The sequence below is a fragment of the Canis aureus genome, chromosome 35 (assembly GCF_053574225.1).
Source record: "Canis aureus isolate CA01 chromosome 35, VMU_Caureus_v.1.0, whole genome shotgun sequence".
Classification (NCBI taxonomy): Eukaryota; Metazoa; Chordata; class Mammalia; order Carnivora; family Canidae; genus Canis; species Canis aureus.
The window spans coordinates 15,942,344-15,967,110 of NC_135645.1; the positions used below are offsets into that span (position 1 = coordinate 15,942,344).

Below are 24,767 nucleotides of genomic sequence, written 5' to 3' on the forward strand. Positions count from 1 at the left end.
GAAAGACACTATGACTTAAAATAATCTCCAAGTCCATTTAAGACATATCTTGAGTCTTCTGATTCAACTCCTTAAATTATAAAAATGCTTCTTTAAAACCACATTAAATATAATAATCATCTTTGACTGCTCTTGAAGTAAAATTCTATTGCTGAGATTATCATCTAGTGGTTTCAAAATAAAAGTATAACATTTGAAACCATAAAAGTTATTAGGAATTATTTATTCTAGCACCTTTATTTCATAGACAAGGAAACTGAGACCCGTAGACAGTAATTGACTAGGTCAAGGACATACAACTGGCATGTTTACAGCCAAGATGTGACTCTCAGACCCCTGTTTTCTTCAAAATACCTCAGCTTTCTTAACCTTCAGCTGTTTTGTGGGCTGGAGAAAATTAAACTGCTAATATTATTCATTAGTACTCTAGATGACAGATTTAGAAATCAGGAGAAATATCAGGATTTTACTCTCTGTTGTGCTAAAAACCACTTAAATTTAGGCATCTATGCATATGTGTGTTACGTACATAAATATTTTACATGCATATACACATACATAGGGTTATAGTGGAATAAAGAGTTCTCTCTTGGTAGCTGGGTGCATCGATCAGGGTATTTAAGCTCATTAATCAGTTTCCTTATTGATTAAAAGGAAATATGATTCTCACTCTTGCTTTCTAATGAGGGTCACAATAGATCTTATATGAGTAAATGTATGTATGAATATGTATGACTGTTTTTTGTGATAATGAAGAAAATAAAGTGAAGCATTGATAAGAAGGTTATTTAAAATGGAGCCAGGAGGACTTTGAGGAAGTGGGGTTCATGAACATCTTCTGTCTCAAATTCTTGGAATTTTTGCTGAACTCAGTTAAAAGCCAAGGCATCTGCTATATGTTAAAATAGACATGAATGGACTTTCTACCTAATGCTAGCCCTAGCAACCTATCACATATAGATCAGTGTAACCACAGCTATACTGGCACCAATCACATTTCGTTCAAATCATTTTATGTAAATTCTCTCCTTCCTTATTAAAAACTCTAACCTCTGGAAAGTGTCTCTCCAGAGCACACTTCCAATTTCTCCTGAATTGCAATCCCTAAGATCCAAAATAAGTGCATGTATTTTATTTTGCTGCTTGTAATTTTGTCTTTCACTGGTTGCCATATGTAAATTTTAAACTGTTAAACAAATGAAAGGATTGCTAGGTCCTTACACCTGGTGAGTCCTAGAATAGTGAGAGGATTGAGAAATTCTTGCATTTCTAAGGATATGAGACCTTCTTTAGGCTATTTTCTTCAGCTCGCTGGAAGAATAGGTTGCCTATTTATTATTCAAAGTAACACTAAGCAACCACAATAAAAATGCCTTCAGAGATCTTAAGGTCTTAGCCCAAAAGTTTACTCCTCCTTACAAAATGTGTTGGCAGTCGTTGGGAGCATTTTCACTTAGAAAATAGGATTCACCTGGTCATAAGACAGCCATCTCAACATATGACCTCCAAGTCATAGGTCTTAACTGGTTCTTAACTGTCTCAGTCCAGGAGTAATACTCATAATTCTTATGCATAATCCATTGGCCTCCACATTACTGCAAGAAGAATTATAAAATGTTGGAGAGCACCTGGTGAATTTGGTGAGCAGCACTTGTCTCTAACACATCTGTGGATCATATCAGAATATGCCTCTTCAATAACTTTTGATGTCAAAATCTCATGAGATATAGCCATATATTCAAGGTCCTACAAAAAAAGGATGAATAAATAGAACCTCAAAACAATCATAAAAGAAAAATATTCATAATATTAGATTCTATGTCTCTAGCCATAAAGAATAGTATGCTTATTTAATTTATAATTAATCACTTATTAATATAATGTATGTATTGTATACATAAAATATAATACATAACAGTTATAATATATAATACATCATATATATGAAATTTTATCATAGAATCATAGGATGTAATGTATAAAATGTATACTCCCTTGCTTAAAACCCTCTCCAGGCTTTCCACTAAATCTAGAAAAGACTTTACACCAAAACTAGACAGGACATTTTATAGTCTACCTCTGTTTTCTGACCTTACCTCATGCTACAATCCCTGGAACTCATACTTGAACAACTTTAGACTTAATTCTATTCCTTAAATATAATACGTTTATTTCTGTTTCAGGGACAACATGCATCTTAATCATTTCTCCCTGAATGCCCTTTTCGAGATCTTTCTTTCTTCCATTTTCTCTTTCTTTCTTTTCTTTCTTTTCTTTCTTTCTTTTCTTTCTTTCTTTCTTCTTTCTTTCTCTCTCTCTCTTCTTTCTTCTTTTTCTTTGACTCTTTTTTGTTCATTAAATCTCAGTCTAAACACCTACATCCTAACTTCCTTTCTGAAGTTCCCACTACAGCTTGTATCATGTTACTTTGTTTTATAATCAATACAATTTGTTCAAATTAATAGATTTTCTGTCTCATGATATGATTACTTGTTTAAAACTACCCAATTTATTGTCAGCTTCATTAGGATAGGGACTGAACCTTATGAATCTTTTCATTTTTTCCATAATATCTAACACATAATAAAGAGTCAAGAAATACTTTCACTGATTTAGGCGCTCTAACCTCATAATAAAAAAGATAAGGGAAAATGCACCAAATTATGTGAAGTAAAGAAAAGGGACTTGAAAATCTTAAATGAAGCAGCATTACCCCTACCTGTTGGCCAATTTTCCTGTTCTCCTTTTCAAATATCTGGATAAAATGTAATGGTCAGTTAATATAGTCTAAACTTACAGAGTCAAACTCACTCTCGGCTAGAAGAATTTAAGATGTGTCTAAATCTAACAATATAAAAGTTAGAAACTGCTAAAGGACCTCAACTCATCTGGGAAAAAAAATCCCTCAGAGTTCAATTGAATAAAGAGGGTTGAATTGGTACTGTGTAGACAGCTAATTTGAATCAGTACTAATTATGGGGCTATTTAGATCATTTAAGCTAATACTTTCCAGTTAGAATGGTATTCAATGAAAAGGGAGAAAGTAAGAATTAATATAACAAAGCCAAACAAGTCACTGGTGATACCAAGTAAGAGAGGCTTAGATGTGTGTCTTTCAAGAAAGAAGCATTACCTGTGGGTTCCCAGAAAATATCTAGTGCATGTGAGCATTTGTGTAAAGAAATTATCCTAAAATGGAGTTTTTGTAGAAACCATGTCTTGGCAGAGAGAAGACAAAGAATAATCAAAATAGAAAGATGTAGAGTATAAAACTTCAAAAAATAATCAGATGATTGGTACTTGTGGATTATTAGCTTATTAATTAAATCAATATACAGTTGATCCTTAAATAACATGGGTTTGAACTGTGCAAGTCCACTTATATGTGGTTTATTTCCCAATACATATGTTATAAAACTGTAAATGTATTTTCTCTTCCTTATGATTTTAACATTTTCTCTTCTCCAGCTTACTTTATTGTAAGAATACAATATACAATACATATACAAAATATGTTAATTGACTATATTCTTAGTAAGGCTCTGGTCAACAGCAGGCTGTTATCAGTAGTTATGTTTTGGAGGAATCAAAAGTTACAAGTGGATTTGCAACTGTGTGGGGGAAGGGGGTCATTGCTCATAAACCCCAGGTAGTTCAAGGATCTCCGCTGTAGATCAATGCATTGAAAATCTTCAAAAGCCCACTGAGATTGGCAGAAGTTTTCTTAATCCATCTTCATGTAAACTACTGTATATAATCTCATGTCCGTAAACTTCATTCCATGTCAAAGAGCATAGTCAATCCTAACAGATGTATGTAGTGTCAATGTATTAATAACTAATGACTTGGGTTGTATTTTACCAAGAATTGATCCTAAGCCTATTTAATTAAGAATTACATATGAAAATGATATATGGTTGCAAAAGAAAAAACGGTATAGGTTTCCATGAGAATTCCTTGAATTCTTAGGATACTTTAAGGAAGTTCAACTTACAAAAGCAGCGCTGTCAAGTCAGGTATAGAAAAACAACTATAAAAGATTGGGTGAAAATGAATTAAAAGTTAGATTCTGAGCTCAGATTGCAAAAATAAAAAAGGCAGAATTCTAGTTAGCAAATATAAATGCAAACATATGGGCCTTAGTCAAAAGACTGTAATTACATATTTCTTTTACAAAAATACAAAATATATAGGACATAAATAAATAAATCATGAAAACTTTTTCTCCTTAAGTAATTTTTTAAATAGTCAGTACCCTAGCTTTAAATAAGGGATATTCAACTCTATTATCCATTTATCTATTATTCCATTTAATTGACTGGAAAAATGGAGCTTCAGAGGAGCTGAGTGGCTTGGACAACTGTTAATAACCAAAGCACAATTCTTTTGACGTCCTGTCTGGTGTTCTATCATTTTCCACTGTATTCTCCAATCTATCTGTTATTGACCTTATATTTTAGAACCTTACTTTAATTCTAAGAACTACTTTATAATGTAATTTCTAAAAGTTATAAGCTAATGCTTAATGTGGGGGGCGGGGTATAAAGATGTATTTCACATATCCCTTCAGGAAAATCTGCTGTGGGGTGATTACTTTGGCAGCCATGCTTTCAAATCCACTTCAGTATTAACACTAAGGCATTCACCAAGACTCCTTTTGCCCAAGGCTGCTTCCAGACAATGACTGAGCACAGGATGGCCAAAGGTGGGGGTGGGGGTGGGGGTGAGGAGGTGGGAGGGTGGGGGGGTTACTAAAGCCAAACCCTTGCTGTGGAACTCCTCTAATGGGTAACTTTTGTCTCTAATGGGAAACCTATGGACTCCCCATTGGCCTGGCAAGAACATTCCTAAATCTAGGCTGCAATCTGAGGCTCCTTTTTTTGCCCATTTCTTAATTGGATTATTTGTTTTTTGGATGTTGAACTTGATAAGTTCTTAAGTTCTTTATAGATCTTGGATATTAACCCTTTATTAGATATGACATTTGCAAATATTTTCTCCCATTCCATAGGCTGCTTTTAGTTTTGTTCATTGTTTCCTTTGCTGTGCAGTTTTTATCGTGATGAAGTCCCAATAGTTCATTTTTGCTTTTGTTCCCCTTGCCTCCAGAAACATGTCTAGTAAGAAGTTGCTGCGACTGTCAAAGAGGTTTCTGTTTTGTTCTTTTCTAGGATTTTGATGGTTTCCTGTCTCACATTTAGGTCTTTCATCTATTTTGAATTTATTTGTTTTTATGGTGTAAGAAAGTGGTCCAGTTTCATTCTTTTGCATGTGGCTGTCCAGTTCTCCCAACACCATTTGTTGAAGACACTGTCTTTTTTTCATTGGATATTCTTTCTTCCTTTGTCAAAGATTAGTTGACATATAGTTGTAGGTCCATTTCTGGGTTTTCTATTCTGTTCCACTGATCTGTTTTTTTGTGCCAGTTCCATACTATCTTGATGACTACAGCTTTGTAATATAACTTGAAGTCTGAAATTGTGATCCCTCCAGCTTTGATTTGTTTTTCAAGACTGTTTGGCTATTCAGGGTCTTTTGTGGTCCATACACACTTTAGGATTATTCTAACTGTGAAAAATGCTGGTGATATTTTGATTGAGATTGCAGTTAATGTGTAGATTGCTTTGGGTAATATAGACATTTTAACGATATTTGTTCTTCTAATCCATGAGCATGGAAGGTTTTTCCATTTCTTTGTGTTCTCTTCAATTTCCTTCATAAGTGTTCTATAGTTTTCAGAGTACAGATCTTTTACCTCTTTGGTTAGGTTTATTCCTAATTTTCTCATGGTTTTTGGTGCAATTATAAATGGGATCAATTCCTTGATTTCCCTTTCTGGGGCTTCATTATGGGTGTATAGAAATGCAACAGAGTTCTATAGATTGAATTGTATCCTGTGACCTTGCTGAACTTGTTTTCAAACAATTTCTAGCAATTTTTTTGGTGGAGTCTTTTGGGTTTTCCACATAGAGTATCATGTAAATGATACTCTATGTAAAAGTCTACTTTATATAAGTAGTCTACTGTATGTAAAAGTTGTCTACTCTATGTAAAAGTTTGATTTCTACTTGCTGATTTGGATGTCTTTTATCTTTTCTTGTGGTCTGATTACTGAGGCTAGGACTTCCAGTACTATGTTAAACATCAAAGGTGAGATTGCACATCCCTGTTTTGTTCCTGGCCATAGAGGAAAAACTCTCAGCTTTCCCCCATTGAGGATATTAGTTCTCAATATCTTTCATATATGGCCTTACGATGTTGAGGTATGTTCCCTCTCTCCCTACTTTGTTGAGGGTTTTTATCAAGAATGGATGCTGTATTTTGTCAAATGCTTTTTCTACATCTGTTGAGAGCATGCTATGGTTCTCAACCTTTCTTTTATTAATGTAGTGTATCACATTGATTGATTTGCAAATATCGAACCACGCTTGCAGCCCAGGAATAAATCCCACTTGATTGTGCTGAATAATTCTTTTCATGTAGTGTTGGATTTGATTTGCTAGTATTTTGTTGAGAATTTTTGCATCCATGTTCATCAGGGAGATTGGCCTGTAATTCTCCTTTTTGGTGCTGTCTTTGGTTTGGAATCCAGGTAACGCTGGCTTCGTAGAATGACTTTGGAAGTTTTCTTTTTGTTTCTATTTTTGAGAGCAGTTTGAGAAGAATAGGTATTAACTCTTCCTTAAATGCCTGGCAGTATTCCGTTGGGAAGTCATCTGGCCCAAGAGTTTTGTTTCTTTGGAGATTTTTGAATGCTGATTCACTTTCTTTGCTGGTTATAAGTCTATTCAAATTTTCAAATTTTTTATTTCTTCCTGCTTCAGTTTTGGTAGTTTGTGTGTTTCTAGGAATTTATCCAATTCTTCCAAATTGCCCAATTTGTTGACATATAATTTTTCATAACATTCTCTTATATTTGTATTTCTGTGGTGGTGGTTGTGATCTCTTTCATTCATGATTTTGTTTATTTGGGTCTTTTTTCCTTTTGATATGTCTGGTTCGAGGTTTATCGATTGTATTAGTTCTTTCAAAAACACCAGTTTTTAGGTCCATTGATTTGTTCTACTGTTTTTTGTTTCCGTATCATTTATTTCTGTTCTAATCTTTATTTCTCTTCTGCTTTAGGCTTTAGGTTTTATTTCCTGTTCCTTTTCTAGCTCCTACAGATGTAAGTTAGGTTGTGTATTTGAGACTTTACTTGCTTCTTGAGATAGGCCTATTTTGCTATATACTTCCATCTCATGACCACCTTCACTACATCCCAAGTATGGACTGTTCTGTTTTCATCTTTATTTGCTTCCATTTTTAAATTTCTTCTTTAATTTCCTGGTTAACACATTCATTTTTTAGGAAGATGTTCTTTGACCTCCACATACACATGGTCTTTCCAAATTTTTTCTTGTGGTTGACTTCAAGTTTCATAGTGTTGTAGCCTGAAAATATGCATGGTACGATCTCAATCTTTTTGTACTGGTTGAGGCCTGCTTTGTGATCCTGTATGTGATCTATTCTGGAGAATGTTCCATGTGCACTCAAAAAGAATGTGTATCTGCTGATTTTAGATGAAATGTTCTGAATATATCTGTTAAGTCTATTTGGTCCAGTGTGTCATTCAAAGCTGTTGTTTCCTTGTCGATTCTGCTTAGATTATCTGTTCATTGCTATAAGGGGGTGTTAAAGTTTCCTATTATTATTGTATTATTATCAATGAGTTATTTTATATTTGTTATTAATTGTTTTATATATTTGGGTGCTCCCAATTTTTTGGCATAAGTATTTGCAATTGTTAGATCTTCTTGTTGGATAGACCTCTTTATTATGATATAGTGCCCCTCTTCGTCTCTTGTTATATAGTCTTTGGTTTAAAATCTAGTTTGTCTGAATAAGTATGGGTACTCTGATTTTCTTTTCACATTCATTAGCATGATAATTGGTTCTCCATCCCCTCACTTTCAATCTGGAAGTGTCTTTAGGTCTAAAATGAGTCTCTTACAGGCAGCATATAGATAGGTCTTGGTTTTTTGTTTTTTTTTTTTTTTTTTTAATCCATTCTGATACTCTAGGTCTTTTGATTGGAACATTTAGCCCATTTACATTCAGAGTGATTATTCATGGATATGAATTTAGTGCCATTATATTACCCTGTAAACTTGCTATTTCTGGAGATTTTCTCTGTTCCTTTTTAGTCTTTGTTTCTTTTGGTCTTTTTCTCCCACTCAAAGAATCTCCTTTAATATTTCTTACAGGTCTGGTTTCATGGTCACAAATCCCTTTAGTTTTTAGTTTTTGTTTGTCTGGAAAACTCTTTATTTCTCCTTCTAGTATGAGTAACAGCCTTGCTAGATGAAGTATACTTGGCTGCATATTTTCCCATTTGGCATGTTGAATATATCATGCCACTTTCTTCTGGCCTGCCAGATTTCTGTGGATAGATCTGCTGCTGACCTGATTTGTCTTCCCTTGTATTAGGGGTTTCTTTTTCCTTGCTTTCTTTCCTTAACTCTGTATTTTGCAAATTTTACTACAACATATCCTGGTGTTGCTGACTTGTTTTTTTTATTTTGTGGAGTTCTCTGTACTTCCTGGATTTGGATGTTTCTTTCCCCAGATCAGGGAATTCTGTGGCTATAATTTGCTTAAATAAACCTTCTACCCCCTTTCCCCCTCTTCTTCTGGGACTCCTGATAGAAATGTTATGCTCTATGGAGCCACTGAGTTCCTAAGGTATACATTTATAATCCAGTATTTTTCTTTCCATATTTTCAGCTTCATTATTTACCATAATTTTATCTTCTATATCACTTATTTGTTCTTCCATCCTTGTGGTCATTACATCCAATCAATTTTGCATCTCAGAGCATTTTAAATTTTTGCCTGACTAGTTTTTAGGTCTTTTATTTCTATGATAAGGGTCTCTCAGGTTTCTTCTGCTTTTCTCAAGCCCAGCTATTATCTTTGATTGTTGTTTTAAATTCTAGTTCAGACATATTACTTATCTCTATTTTGATTAGCTCCCTGGCCATGATCTCTTCTTGTTCATTCTTTTGGTATGAATTCCTCCATTTGGCATTTTGTCTAGATCTCTGTTAGGAAAGCCTGTGTTTGGTCCTATTTCCACCAGAGCTAAAACTTTTCAGCACTCTATGATCAGTAGACCGGTGTATGTGGTGAAGGGGGGTTGTTTGTGCTGGTCTTTTTGGGGAGGAGCCTGCTGTTGCTTTGGCCCTCAGTCATACTTGTCCTATTAGAAAAACACATCTGCACAGACTAGGGTGCATAAAGCTTGGTGTAAGAGGCTCAAGCCTCCACTGTGTGTGCTGGGCTGCTTGCTGAAGTCTGTCCATGCTGATGAGAGGGGTGAAAAATGGTGTTGACCAGCTCTCTTCCCCAGAGAAGGGAGTTTGTGCCCTCTGCTATTCAGGAAGCCCTCACAAAAGGGCAAACAATTTCCCCTCCTGTGTCCCAAGCTTTCATCAGATCCCTGCCTTCACCCTGTCTGTGTCCACACCACCTGCCCTCCCAGAGGAAGTGCAGAGCTCCTGTGTTTAAGCTCAGGTGCACTAGCTGGGTTCAAAACTCCAAATTTCAGGGACCCGGTGTAACACAGAGCTGCACTGATCCTCTGGGGAAGGGTCTCACTGTGGCTGGTACAGGTTTATCCCAGAAAAGCAGTTGCATGACCAGGCAGGGCTTCGGAGTTTATGGTAAAACACAGCAAAAAGCCAGCATCCAGGTTAGCTGCCTCAGCACACATCTCTGTTCATATGTGAGCAGGGGCAGCTCAATAGCCCCCAGGGGCTCTTTTATCTCCAGAGAGGTAATGCCACCTCTCCCAAAGTACTCCAGGAAGGGGAACTATCTCACCTGGTGTAACCCAGGGGATCCTCAGACCATGTCTGTTCCTGGGCCTCTGCCCTCCTTCTCAACAGGACCACCATGATGCCCACCAGGCTCAACCCTGGCAATGGCATGGACTTCTAAAAATTCAGACATTTCAGCTCCACTGCTTAAAAAATTTGTGATAATCAGCCCTTCTAGTTTTCCCAGACAATGATTTTGGGGAAGTATTTTCCTTGTGCAATCTCCTGCCTGCTGCTTTATTTCTTTCTCTCTCTCTCTTTCTCTCTCTCTCTCTTTCTCTCCTCTCTCCATGATTAGGGCTCCCTCCCCTCCACAACACCTGTGATTCTTTTCTCCCCCATATCATGTCTTCTCATTTCCTACCTCCCTCAGTGTAGTCTCTTTCCTCGCTTAGTTGTGCAATTTCTTCTCTCAGTCTTCAGATTGAGTTCCTGAGTGTTCACAATAATTTGAACAAGAGACAAGGCAAACATAAGGTCTTCTTATTACCAGGCCATCTTAAATGCTCCAAAAACAGAGTTGTTTAGTAAGGTTTTATGTTAGGGCTTAAGGTATTATGTTAATTCAGTGTCTTCTCCATTGATAAGAGGGTTCTCCTCTTCCTGGTACTATAGAGGGAGATGTCTTTATAAATGTAAATTTCCTTTATAAAAGGAAAACATATCCCTGTTTTTAGAGGTTTTCCTAATCTGCCAATTCTCAGTAGCCTTTGGTAACATAATCCATATGCCAAAAAAGGCATATCTTGTTGTGGTATATTCTGGTACCCTCGGGAGAAGCAATGTCTAAAATGACAGTGCAAAGAAAAAAAAAAGACAGTGAAATTGGCTGTTTATTACTAAGTGTACTGATGCTAGGCCAAGGAATAATGAGAAACTGAGGGCTATTAACAAGAATCAAAAGCTAAGTCTGAGAGGTGAGGGTTTCTTTGGATGACAAAAGGCCCTTATTTCCTGTAGTGGAAGGAGACACAGCTGAAGACAAATGTGAGAGCTGGTAATTGGGGTCACAGAACTTACTAAATGCTTAGCTAAGGCAAGAATATTATGCCAAAGCAAGTATGGCCATCTAGGCGTATGCAGCATTTTGGGTTCTGTAGGCCTCCCATGAACTCTCAAAACTGATACAGGTGCCCCACTATTTGGTGTATGACTTAGAACATGAGAAGACATAATATTACCCCCCCCCCCCTTAAGGCAACAGCTTTTTACTATAAGAACTGGTTTTATCTGCTAGTTAGCTACCTAATCACAAAGTTAAGCCAATACCTAGCATTAAATCCCAGTATAACTGGGAACTTAAAGATACTAATAAGGGAGAATAGAAGCTGCAAGAATTAGTTGGCGTGTATCTATAGGAGCCATAGTAGTATCCCTAGGCTTTGATACTGGGGCCCTTGATCAGGGGCTTTAAACACAAGACCATACAAGTAAGGATTCATTGATTTGAGGGTCAGGTTTTTGGGATGTGGGATATAATAACCTAGCAAGAACCACGGAGGATTGAACAACACGTTACTAGGGTGGCTCTTAAAAGCCTGGAGAGACCATGGAAATCCTGGGTTTCCTTCCCTGGCATATAAAAGAGGAAGGAATCAAAGGATTGATAAAAGTGTTTATGCTGGTTTGAATGTATGCAATGAGCCAAGAAAACCCACCACATATTGTTTCCTGAAAAGGCCACCAGAAACAAAATTTGCCAAAGCCATGAAGAATGCTCATGAGAGTGTGCCAGCATCACAAAGTTGTTCTATGGCTCTCCTCTTTGAGCTAGGGCTGACAGTAGGATAGGTGGTAACAGAGTTGGGCTGGTAAGTGCCACAGGGACTTGGCCACAAAGTAATAAAAGCCAGATGACTAATCTTAATTGACACACACTGGGGGCCAAATTATCATAGGAAATAGAAAAGTCAGAGGGAGAGCCAAGGGAGATTGACCTGCCAGCAGTTGTGAAGATGGTTAATAGGACATGGTATCCCTAGGCACATGCCATTAGCAAGCCTCTTAGGGTCCTATTTACACCCTAAGGCAAGTATATACTCTAAGAATTCCATTAGTGCTAAACCAATGGGCCTAAAGAATTTAATTCAGGAGACTATATATTGGGGGAATACCCAGACATTTTAAATACTGAGATGCACATAGAGATGGATTGACATTGCTATTCAAAGATCCGAAATGTCATCATTCCATCCCCTACAGAATGAGGTATACAAAAGCCAGATAATAAATGGAATTTTAGTGCAAGTCAATCTCTTAGTGGTCCACTGGGTGTATGAACACATCCCATGGTCATTTCCAGGTCCCGAGTGTCTAATCAGGATTGGCATGTTTGGTAGTTAAAGTAACTCCCACAATGGGTGATTGGCTTATGAGTAAAAGCTAGTAAAAAAAATATATCATCACCAAATGGGGTTGGTATGCATTAGTGCCACCATTAAAGACCTAGAGGATAAAATAGTGGTGGTTTTTATGATATCATAATTCATTTTCCGTTGCCACTCAGAATCCTGCAGAAAATGGACAAACTCTGGATATTTACCATGGACCTTCACAAGTTCAATCAATTCTGCTATGTTAGATGTAGTCTGATTGCTGGAACAGATTAATAGGGTCTTGGGAACATGCTTTGCTGCCACTGCTTTGACGAATGTATTCTTTTCTATTTTAGTCAGAAAAGAGGATGAGAAACAGTTTCTATTCACATGAAACAGATAATATTCATTAACATATTACTGTCAGGGCTATGTTCATGCTCTTGCCTTCCATCATAATATTGTCCAAAGAAATCTGGACTATCTGAACATCTCACAGAAAGCCACATTCATAAAATCCATGAAAGATACATGTAGATGGGGCAGCAAGAGCGAAGGTGGCTAGTTAAGTAGAGGCATTTGTTCAACACTTGCACTTATCCATAGGGTGGTAGACAAACCTACAGTAAAATTTTTAAGAGTGAAGTGGTCAGGAGTTTCCTGAGATATCCCCTTCAAAGTAAACTTCAAACTTATGAGTCTCACATCCATGGCTCTAAAGAATGAAGCCTAGTTGACTACACTGGCTTCAAAAGGCAACACATCATACACCTAAACATTGTGATCAGACCCATATGCTCAGAGACACAAAAGGCTACCTGCTTTGAGTAGGGAGCAGTCTGAAGCAGATCCAGGCTGTGGTATAAGCAGCCCTGTTACTTGGGCCTCATGATCTGGTAAATCAATATTGTTGGAGGTACCAGTGGTAGGAAGATGTGTAGTGTGGAGTTTATAGCAGTCTCCAACAAAAGAATCCCAACCCAGCCCTGTGGAGGTCAGAAACAAGGACATGCCAGGTGTTAACAATTATTTCACTTTTGAGAATAGGTTCTACCCTTTGACTAGGCCCTAGGAGAGATGAAACATATGACCATGAAATACTAAGTGATTATCTGGAAGGTTCATTTTGAGCTGGCCTTACTATGTCATAGATAGACAGATGCACCAGCAGTCCATCACAGGATGGAAATGGTGCATCTGCTATTATACTTACATAGGACTAGAAGGTACAAGTTGCAGAAACAGTAACACAGAGCCTCATACCACCCATTGCCGTAACACACCCTATCTCTCTCTTACAACTACCTGGTCCACCCCTCTGGAAGGAAGGTGAGTAGAAGTGAGAATACTATGGATTCTTGCACAGGAATCAATGGCCTAGTTAGCTATTCAGAGGCCTGGATAAAAAGGACTGGAAGATTGAAGATAAGGAAGTATGGGATAGAGGAATGTCTACGGGTAAATGGGAGGAGACACAAAGCATAAAAATCTTTGTATACATATAAACCCCACCAAAAACCACCCACAGTGAAGGAGGCACAGAAAAATCAAATAGACAAAATAACTTGAACAATAACATTAACCAGTCCTTGCTGGTGGCTTTCTCTCTCCTGCTAAAAAAAGGGAAAGATAATTCTGATGGGTGAGTTGGGGAGAAAGATTATACTCACAAAAAAAATTCTATTTATTTATTTATTTATTTATTTATTTATTTCTCTGCTGCTCAAGACCATGCAGTGTTTTTGCAGGATCAAACTATTTTTGTGAGATGAGGCAGTAGGGAAAAGGAATGTTTTGACCTGCCAATGAATGTGTCTGGAAATGAAGGTCTAATTAAAGAACAAACTCTTTGCAGGCCCATTTGACTAACAAGCCTAAAGACACACAATTCAGCAACTCTATCAGTAGTAAACTGATGGTATCTCTCTACCTGCTTGACTCTTAACACCCATCCTGCCTTTGGTTCCTAATGAAGGGTATTATTTATTAGCCCCTCAAATTTAAATAACTCATAATATGGAAAGTAAAAGGTGACTTAAGGGTGCTCTATATCCTTTTCATAAAGATGATTTTATCTCAGAAGAATAATTTTTGAGAAAAAGTGGCCAATAGTTCATTTTATTTCTCTCATTATTATCTTGTAGGTGGTTGATTGTATCTTTCCTTTCCCCTCTCTATTTAAAATTTTATTTTTAATGAGATGGAGATTTAAATTATGCAAAATCATACTCTATGTCTACATTTATTAAGTTTTAAATGTCAGAACATTGGGCTCTAACAATCTCCTCAGAGCCAGGAAAGTGCAGGGTATGCACTTTGCTGGTAGTAAATGTAAGGAGAATCTCCCACATTCCCCTGAACAGAGTCACCTGCAGTATGCCAGATAAGACTCGTAGAGTGGGGGAGCTGGTGTCCCAGCCACCAGGAACATTTAGTTGATAGTCATGAGTACATGAGGCAGTAGCCTTTAAGGACCTTTTGTAATTTTTTTTTTTTATGTTTTATTTCTATACCTGAACTATAAGGCTTTTAAAGTCAGCAGCCATATGTTCCATATACATATTTGTTCACAATAAAATGGAGGGCATTTTAGAAATAACCTAATCTTATAGTTTTAAAACTTTTTTCTTTAAATCAGTAAAATATGCCCCCCCCCCCCCCCCCCCCCCCAGGAAACCCATGTGTAAAGCAAATCAAAGAGAAGCCATTCCATTTAAAGCCTGGGGACACCACAACTGTGCGCTGTCTTCCTGGAAGCAGCCCCATGAAACTTACAGAGCTCTGAACTACATAGTTTAGTGACTATGGATAGAGCATTCCCTCCTCAATCCAAAGGCAAAGAAATTTAGAGATGTTATGTATCTACCAGAGTTGAGTGATAAAGAAAACTGCTGAATAGATGAAATGTAACTGTTGTTTAATTTAGTGCTCTTGAGGTTATAATGGCATATCTCACCTTTGAAAATGGCATCAAGAACGTAAACTTTAGAGTCCAACAAATCAGGGCCCAAGTTAGTTAATTCCTCCTTAGTTTCTTCATTTGAAAAATGAGACTATTGATCCTACTTCGTAATGCTTGTTCTTAGAATTAAATTAGAGGAAATATAATATCACCTGCTGCAGGATCTGGTCTTATCAAAAAATTTTTAAAAGCTTCCTTCTCTCAATTAGTTTTAATTTTGCCTCATATCATGTCATAGTAAACCTGAACTGGAGTATTGGAAAATCTAGGAAGTTGTTCAGAGTAAATGAAAGGCCTCAGTGCACCCAGATTCTCATTTACCTGTTTGTCAGTTTATTAGTAGAATAACAAGGGCATGACATCAAGCACATTATGGTAGATGCTCTCTTAATAAAATGATGGTGGCTTGTTAACCATTTGCCTAAATCACAAAATGTTGATTTCACCTATTCCATAATGGGAACTGTAGGAAGAATGGAGCACAACATTTGAATGAAGAATGCTCCATGGTTATTAATTTCACTTTAAAAGTATATATTGAGGGGTCTTCTCCTATTTACAAATGAAAAAAATAAGAAAAAATAAAACGAAACTCTAAAGCATTTGATTGACCTTGAAATTTTTGGAAAGGTTCTGGAAGGCCATTAAGATTTTTCCTTCTACACCCTGTAGATGCTTCATAAACATCAAAATTATTTACACTGAAAATGTTTTTCATTAATAAAGAATGTGAAACATTAGCTATTCTGAGTTCCACAACTGCTATTGGATATAAATGCTTTTGATTCACATCACAAGAACTCAATTGTGCAACTAATTGAGTGAGCTTCTCCCTGTCTATGCCCAAGGAAAGTTTCTACCTATCACCCAAAAATGTATCCAGGCAAGTGGCTAGTTATGTAGCCCCTTAGGTGCAGTGATTGATTATATGAACTCCTGGTGTTGCCTTAAAGTTATGTCTACTTTAGTATAGTGACCATTTTCTGGAACAATTCTATGTCAATAATACCAGTTTTCAATAATGAGTCTTGACAAAAACTACAGGTACTTGGTCTGATACATAGTTCTTGGGTAGGTTCTCAGTTACCTTAGATCTAATATAATTATCTTCCAGTAAATTTCATGAGTTAATGTAATAAGGAAAATGATGAATCCTCAAATCACCTGGGGTTGCCGAGTTTAGAGAAAGGACCATAATCTAGAATAAAAACTATAAAATTGTTCTCCTTTCTTTACATAAAACTAACGAAATTTCATAAAATGGTATTTTTTATTTATATAAGGTATATTTGTTTCCATTTCTCTCTCTCATTAAAAATTTTTTATTGTAATTCACTTCATTAACTTTGGGTCTTATGAATATGTTTTAACTCACAGTGTGATTACTAGATTCCTAACATATGTAAATGTACATCATCATTGTTCCTAAAAATATCTAGTCAAGACTACATGGAGAATACATATTCCTCTACTCAGTGTGACTTTTACTCTATTTCTTAAAAAACTTTACCCTAGCCTAAACTATGCCAAATGCCCATCCACTTATCCCCATGCCTGGTAACAAAGGCTTCTCATTGAAAAATGCCTCTATTTGCCCCCTCTGCACAGTGATTCCCAGATTTCTATTTATTTGGGGGGAACTTATTTACTCGTTTTGTTTTGTTTTTGCTAAACTTGTTTACTTCTTTTTTTTCTTCTTTATTTAAAAACTATATTGAAAAATAAGACGAAAAGGTAATCATTTACTAAAATATTCAGTTAGGGATACATTATTTCCCTTTATTTCTTTCTCACTTTATAGATTACCAAGTCTGTGTGCATTACTGGAGACCTAGCCAGTGAAATCCATTATGGCCACATTGCTCAGTGTGTTTTGTAGAGTCATAGAATATGAGTCAAGGTATGCAGTTTTAATAGCAAGCTTTCCATCTAATATCTTAGTGACTTTTATTAATGCTATTGGTTTGAAGTAAAGCATAGGTTGAATTAGGTTTACATTATATATTTCTCCTAGAATCAAGGAAGTGTTAAAGGTGATCTGTAAAGAGGTGAGGGTGTGCATTTTACTCCTCATTTAAAAATTTAAATTGAATTCTTAAATTTAAAAGCCCTGTCTATGAAAGGTTATTAAAATTAAAGGGGTATTAAAATTGAGAATCCAGTGATTAGTTTGAAGAATATAAAATAAGGTTTTTTTTATTATAGGTCAAAAACAATCACATATTAGCAATTTTGTATGATTTCACTTATTTTTTAATTATTTAATTAAAATGTTTAACCTAGGAAAAGTCATAGAAAAATATTTGATGTTACCTTTACTTAAGTTATGTCTACTTCAGTACAAGGTGAAGTACTCAAGCAATCTATTCTTACTTGTATAGCTATCTTTAGGAATAAATTAAGTTTGCTTAATCAGCAGAAATATCCTAAAGGGAAATTTCATTGATATACACACCAGTCTTATTTCACGCTGCTCTAATAGAAGACCATAGATTGGGTGGTTTGAGGAACAGATGTTTATTTCTCACAGATCTGGAGCCTGGAAGTCCAGGAATCAAGGTGTAGACAGATTCAGTGTCTGATGAGGGTCTTTTTCCTGACTGCAGATGAGCTACTTCTCATTGTATATTAACATGGCAGAAAGAGGGAGAGAGCACTCTAGGTTCTCTTCTAAAAGGACACTAACTCATTCACAAGGTCTCCACCCTTATAACCCAATTATCTCCTAAAAGGCCCACCTCCTAATACCATCATACTGAGAGTTGGGATTTCAACAGATTTTGGGGGGATAGAAATTAAGGGAAAACATAGTTTTCATACATGTAAAAAAATTGCTTATTCAAAGCTTTCCTGTTTCTACTTACTCATCCAGGAACACTACTAACCCAGAGGCTAGTATCCCCACTTTTAATCTTAGTGAAGTGACGATTTATCAGCGACAGAGTTGACTGGGTATTAGAAAAGAAAGCTGTCATTAAAACTTGAAGAATATGCTTATTCTTTTAGGACTTTGGATTCTTTTGAATGGGGATGTTAAAATGAAGGTAGTTGGGGATGGTAGTAAGAGAGCTGAACTCCACTGGCTATACGACACTGTGCCCACCCCTCACCAGCTATGTGACACTGTGTGAGTCACTGTATTTCTCTGTCCAAAAGTTTCCTTTCTCATAGAATGAGTCTTGGACCATTTTATCGCTAAGGTGCTTTCCAGTTCCAACATTTTATATTTTAAATATTTATGAAATTCTACCTCTGAACACTTTTTCCATGTATCTCAGAACATTTATTCTCTTGATAACCTCATGGATTATTACATTTTTAAGAAGCCAGAGACAGGTATGGCAAGGCAAAGTATCTTGTTCAAGGCCATGTAATCTTCAAAGGGCTATGACTAGAATCTACTCTGTTGTAATAGATAATGATGCATCCTATAGTGAATGTATAAGCCATAATATAAGTGTTCTCAAAATATTACCCACCTTTCAGAGCTATAAGTCTTAGAACAGTCTTTTCAAACCCACCAGTGCATATTAAAAGCATTAGCCTTGTCAAGGCAATAGGAGAACAATGCAATATATAGAAGGAAAAGCAATTATGTGAACAATTCTTCATTGTCCTCATAAGCCAAGGCCAATTTATATGCAATCATAGTTTTTGAGTCACAGTGAGGGTCTGGGCTGGGCTGGGTCTTTCCTGGCTCCTTGTAGCACCTGGCATGAGGTACTGAGGGTTTCTGATAAATTTAGGCAACAGTCTCTATGAACTGTAACACAGCTCTTCAGAAGGGGCAGGAGGCACTGAGAAAATTTTGGTTTCTAACTTCATCCAAATTTGCAGAGCTCAAATCCTCCTTGATCTTTGAGATCAGCACATATCCCAGAATTGGGACTCCCCAGGGCAATTGGATCCAGACCACTAACATACCATATTAGTTTCCTATTGCTATTGTAACAAAACATTGCAAATTTAGTGGCTTAAAACAATGCCAATTTAGTCTCTTAGTGTTGTGGAGGTCAGAAATTTTAATATCCAAGTTCCTTCTGGAGGCTATAAGAGAGAATCCATTTCCTGGCCTCTTTCAGCTTCTAGAGGCTGCCTGCATTCCTTGTTTCTTGGAACCTTCCTCCATCTTAGAGCCAGCAACATTCATTTCAAATCTTTTTCTGATTCTGACTCTTCTATTACCTTCTTCTCAGGACCCTTGTGATTATTTTGAGCCACCCAGATAATGCAGGATAATCTTCCCCATCTCAAGATCTTTAATTTAATCATATCTGCAATATCTCTTTTCCCATGTGCCATATTCAGAGAGTCTAAGGATTAGGCTGTGTCATGTTTGGGGGACAGGATTGTGTCCCCCAAACATACTAAATTAAACAGGGCCATCCGGATCTGCTCTACTCTCAGAATCGGTATTTGGTAAGTTTTCAGTAGGCCTTCCTTCAATTAGATGAAAGATTCCCAGTTGTCTACTGGGAATAATAGCATCTGAGCCAAAGCTGCAGAAGCTCTAGGGGGCTAATGGACACAACACAGATGACTGAAGATAAGCACTTTAGGCAGCCACTCAGAAATTAAAGGACTCAGTAAGCTTTGATAATGCTCACATATTCTTTAACCTTGAAGCCAATTCAACACAAAAGCACGTCAAGCCTCCTATGGTTAAGGCACACTTCTGCCACAGAGCATGCACTGCCTGCCTCTTCTGCCTGGGACTTTACTCCTTAGATATTCACATGCTAATCCACTTACCTCTCCAAATCTTTGTTTAAATGTCATTTTCTCAAGGAAGTTCGCTCTGATCATCTTAACACTGCAAACTGTCCCCCTCCTCACATTAACACATTACCTGTTCCACTTTATTTCCATAGCACTTACCACTTTTTCATAATTATACGACTTACTTATTATGTCTACAGGGCATTATCTTATCCTAACCCTCCATCTAAAATTTAGGTCCTAAGAAACCAGACATTGTTATCTGTTTTGTTGTTGTTGTTGTTGTTGTTGTTTGTTTGTTTGTTTGTTTTATTTTGGCTAAAGTATCCCAGGTGCTGAGAATACTGCCTGGCATATAACAGGTGTTCAATAATGATTTTGAATGAGTTGAATGACAAAAGAAAAACTTCATATACTTAAGCTAGGTATACTCTAACTGGCTTATTTTCAACTGTACCCCAGTTTTCATTATTATTATTATTATTTTTAGAGAGAGAGAGAGAGAGAGCATGTGCTCACACAAGCAAAGTGGTAGGAGCAGAGAGAGAGAGAAAGAATCTTAAGCAGACTCCACACTGAGCATGCAGCCTGACACAGAGCTCCATCTCATGACCCTGAGATCACTACCTGAGCCAAAATCAAGAGTCAGACAGTTAACCAAGTGAGCCACACCAGCGTGCCTAATTATTCTAATTTTAATCGATTAACTGTTCCAATTTTAACTGATTCCTCAACTTTAGCTTGTTAACTGATTTACTCTTATTTTGGACCTATAGATCAATATTTGGCACTCATAAAGAATCAGGCTCAGACTCATCTCTCCAGTTATTCCAATCCAGGCTGTATCCAGAAAGAAAATGAACTCTAGTTCTGGCCTTGCAACACAAGGTGGGTACCAGTTTGCTTGGCATATTCCTCAACTGGGCCCATATAGCCTGAAATCAGGATTAGTTCTATAACAATTTCTATAATAAACACCTCTCTAAAGTACTCTCATACTGGTTTTGTGCATCTGTTGGAATCTAAAAGGAAGGAATTTGCTGTCCAAAAGTAATAGAATCTGGCTTTATAATAAACATTATAAAAGATATAACTCTTTTCCTCTTGACTATTTCCTAAGCATCCTAGCTTTGTTTCCTTCCTTGGATAAGACGTGCAAATGTTTTTCATACCTCCAAAGTGATTCATTTCCTCTGAGGCAATTCTGCAGAAAAGCAGAATCTCGTGGGTTTGCCAGCATGGCTTCGAGGCCAGTGCTAAATTTATGTGAAACTCACCCTGTGTGAGAGAGAACCATTCTGAAGGTGACGTTGTAATGGCAATTTTTGAAACATGCTAGTAACAAATATTGATGTTTGTCCAATTTGATGACCTGCTAACCTAGCACAGTAATTTGTTGCATTTTTTAGGCCACACAATCTGTGCTACATATACTGTGTTTTTAAAATGTGACCAATACAAATGCATAGTTCTTTTGACATCTACCATGTTGTAAGATACTTGGGCTATTAGAAAGTCACCAAAATGTTAATAACCATGGGGGTTAAAAACATTTAATTTGGCATGTCATGTGAATCCTCAAAAGTAAAACTGTTTGTGCTGCCCAAGCATAGTTATAAACCCTTTCTTTAAGTCTCCCTCTGCTGGCTTCACCACTCTGCATGCTGAGCTCACCACTTGCATGTCAAATTTGCTGAAGAGAACAGGATGACAAGGCTCGATCCATGTCTGCCGCAGCACAGCAGGTGCGATTTACTTGGATGAGCCAAAAACCATTCTCAGCCAAAGGGATGTCTTATTAGCAAGCATGAGAGGATGAAACAAATTCAGCTAAAACATAGTTTACAGGAAATATTTTGCAAGAGCATCTGAAGTCCTCTATAGTCATCATCAATTCCTTTATCTAGAAAATCATTTTGCAACTTAAAAATACTTATGGAATAAGACTAGGCTGTAGCTCTCTAGACAATTCATATCACCAAAAAACTTATAGTTTTAATTCAAATGAAAATATATGTGGAGACATCATATTTATATTCTAAGCCATTATTATCTGTGTAAGTAGGTAAGTTGGCCAACGCTTAACGCAAAACTGGAGACCAAATGTTTGTCCTAAGACTTGCCACGTTTCACTCATGCATCACATTTGTTATAATTCCAGTTTTTCCAATGCCAATTTAAAAATGGATTAACTTAAAGGAAAATAGAATTTTCCATGACTGTGGAGAAGGACACAGGTATTGACCTCAGAGTGGAACTCATCATATTCTTTCAAATGTAATCTCCCAAACACCCTCATCTTTTCTGCTCCTTAAATTTTCCAGGATGCCAGATAGAAGCTTCAGATGCTTCTTTAATCTTTTTTCTCCTTTTCCCCCATATATATAATATCTTTTACTTAGCCATATTTACAGCCACCTACTTGCCCTTCCCACATCCTCCGCCACCTCAATCTACCCTATATGCCTTTTTCTTTTTTAAAAAAATCTTTTTTTTTTTTTAATTTATGATAGTCACACAGAGAGAGAGAGGCAGAGACATAGGCAGAGGGAGAAGCAGGCTCCGTGCACCGGGAGCCTGACGTGGGATTCAATCCTGGGTCTCCAGGATCGCGCCCTGGGCCAAAGGCAGGCGCTAAACTGCTGCGCCACCCAGGGATCCCTATATGCCTTTTTCTTATTTGGAATCTCAGTAACACTGAATATTATTAAAGACTGTCTCTTGTGGTAAATACCCTCTTCCTATGAATTTGAAAAACCCGTAGTTTTACTCCAACTTTCTTCTCTATGGCTTATCAACTTCCTTTGCTGATTCAACCTATTCTATGGGCTTTAAATGCTCTGTCTTTCAAATAACTGCCCTTGACCCTTCTCCTCAAACTCCAAACACTCCACCTAGTATTGTTTTCCATGCCCACAACTCTTAATTATAGTTGCTACATTGACTCTCAACTTTCTCTAGTTCTGTTCATGCATAATCATGCATACAGTTGGTACTCAACACTGCTGTTTAATTCAGATATACCTCAAAATTATCATGTCCTAATGTAAATTATCTCCCACTCCTAAATTGGGCTTCCTCTAGAGTTTCTTATAGTAAATAATATCACTACCATATAATTGCTCAAGTTGAAATTCTGAATCTCACATTTGCTTTCAATTACCCACTTTCTTTCTGAATCCAGTCTTCTTCATCTTATCTTAAATATCTTCTAACTGGTTCTAATTCTCTCCTACTCTCTACTGCCTCTGTAGTCTAAGCCACCATCATTCTTGCTGGAATTACTGATATGGCCTCTACACTGGTGTCCCTGTGTCCCTATGTCCACTCTGTCTTCATGCTTTCTCTCTTTCCAGTGAGCATTTTTCTCTTTTATAAAGAAACGCAGGGTGCCTGGATGGCTCAGTTGGCTGAGTGTCTGACTCTTGATTTTTTATTTATTTTATTTTTTTATTGAAGAACAGAGCTGGATGCAGCATTTTCCTACTTCAAACTATGTTACAGAGCTATAGATTTGAAACAGTGTGGTTCTAGGGCACTTGGCTGGCTCAGTCGGTTAAATAGCTGACTCTTTTTTTTTTTTTTTTATTGGAGTTCAATTTGCCAACATATAGCATATCACCCAGTGGTCATCCTGTCAAGTGCCCCAGTCAGCTGTGGAATGGATCAACAAAACCAGGAGTTGGTTCTTCAAAAGAATTAATAAGATAGATAAATCACTAGCTAGCCTTACTAAAAACAAAAGTGAAAAGACTCTAATTAATAAAATCACGAATGAAAAAGGAGAGATCACCACCAATACCAAGGAAATACAAACGATTTTAAAAACATATTATGAGCAGCTATCTGCCAATAAATTAGGCGATCTAGAAGAAATGGACACATTTCTGGAAAACCACAAACTACCAAAACTGGAACAAGAAGAAATAGAAAAACTGAACAGGCCGATAACCATGGAGGAAATTGAAGCAGTCATCAAAAACCTCCCAAGACACAAAAGTCCAGGGCCAGATGGCTTCCCAGGGGAATTCTATCAAACGTTTAAAGAAGAAACAATACCTATTCTACTAAATCTGCTCTGAAAGATAGAAAGAGATGGAATACTTCCAAACTCATTCTATGAGGCCAGCATCACCTCAATTCCAAAACCAGACAAAGACCCCACCAAAAAGGAGAATTATAGACCAATATCCCTGATGAACACAGATGCAAAAATTCTCAACAATATACTAGCCAATAGGGTCCAACAGTACATTAAGAAGATTATTCAACATGACCAAGTGGGATTTATCCCCCGGGATGCAAGGTTGGTTCAACACTCGTAAAGCAATCAATGTGATAGATCATATCAACAAGAGGAAAAAACAAGAACCATATGATCTTCTCAATAGATGCAGAGAAAGCATTTGACAAAATACAGCATCCATTCCTGATCAAAACTCTTCAGAGTGTAGGGATAGAGGGAACAGTCCTCAGCATCTTAAAAGCCATCTATGAAAAGCTCACAGCAAATATCATTCTCAATGGGGAAACACTGGGAGCCTTTCCCTTAAGATCAGGAACACGACTCTTGATTTTGACTTGACCCGGCTCTCTCTCTCTCTCTCTCTCTCAAATAAATAAATAAATCTTAAAGAAAGAAAAGAGAAAAGAAAAGAAAGAAAAGAAAAGAAAGAAAAGAAAAGAAAAGAAAAGAAAAGAAAAGAAAAGAAAAGAAAAGAAAAGAAAAGAAAAGAAAAGAAGTCAGGTCATTCCTTGTGCAAAATCTCTCATTAGCTTTCTATTGTTTTGAAATGAAGACTGATATCCTTAACATGGCTTTATAAAGCTTTGCATTATATAATATAGCCCTTGACTATTTTCTGCTCATACCACACCCCTACTCACTCTCTAGAGGCACTCCATCTGCCT

At 36.9% G+C, this 24,767-nt stretch overlaps 1 long non-coding RNA gene across 10 annotated transcripts in view; it reads right to left on the reverse strand.

The window, feature by feature from the left end:
- The window catches only part of LOC144305187 (uncharacterized), a 214,417-nt gene that overhangs the window by 31,724 nt on the left and 157,926 nt on the right, over positions 1-24,767 (reverse strand). Inside the window, exons 3-4 of one of the 10 annotated variants that reach the window (XR_013372242.1) lie at positions 3,995-4,030; positions 1,629-1,746 (exon numbers count right to left, since the gene is read on the reverse strand). The exons of 4 other annotated variants lie outside the window; for them this stretch is intronic. This is a non-coding gene — a long non-coding RNA (uncharacterized LOC144305187). Of the gene's footprint in view, positions 1-1,238; positions 1,747-3,994; positions 4,031-24,767 lie in introns of those variants that run through there. 5 more of the 10 variants (XR_013372239.1, XR_013372235.1, XR_013372237.1 and 2 more) reach the window with 5 other exon arrangements.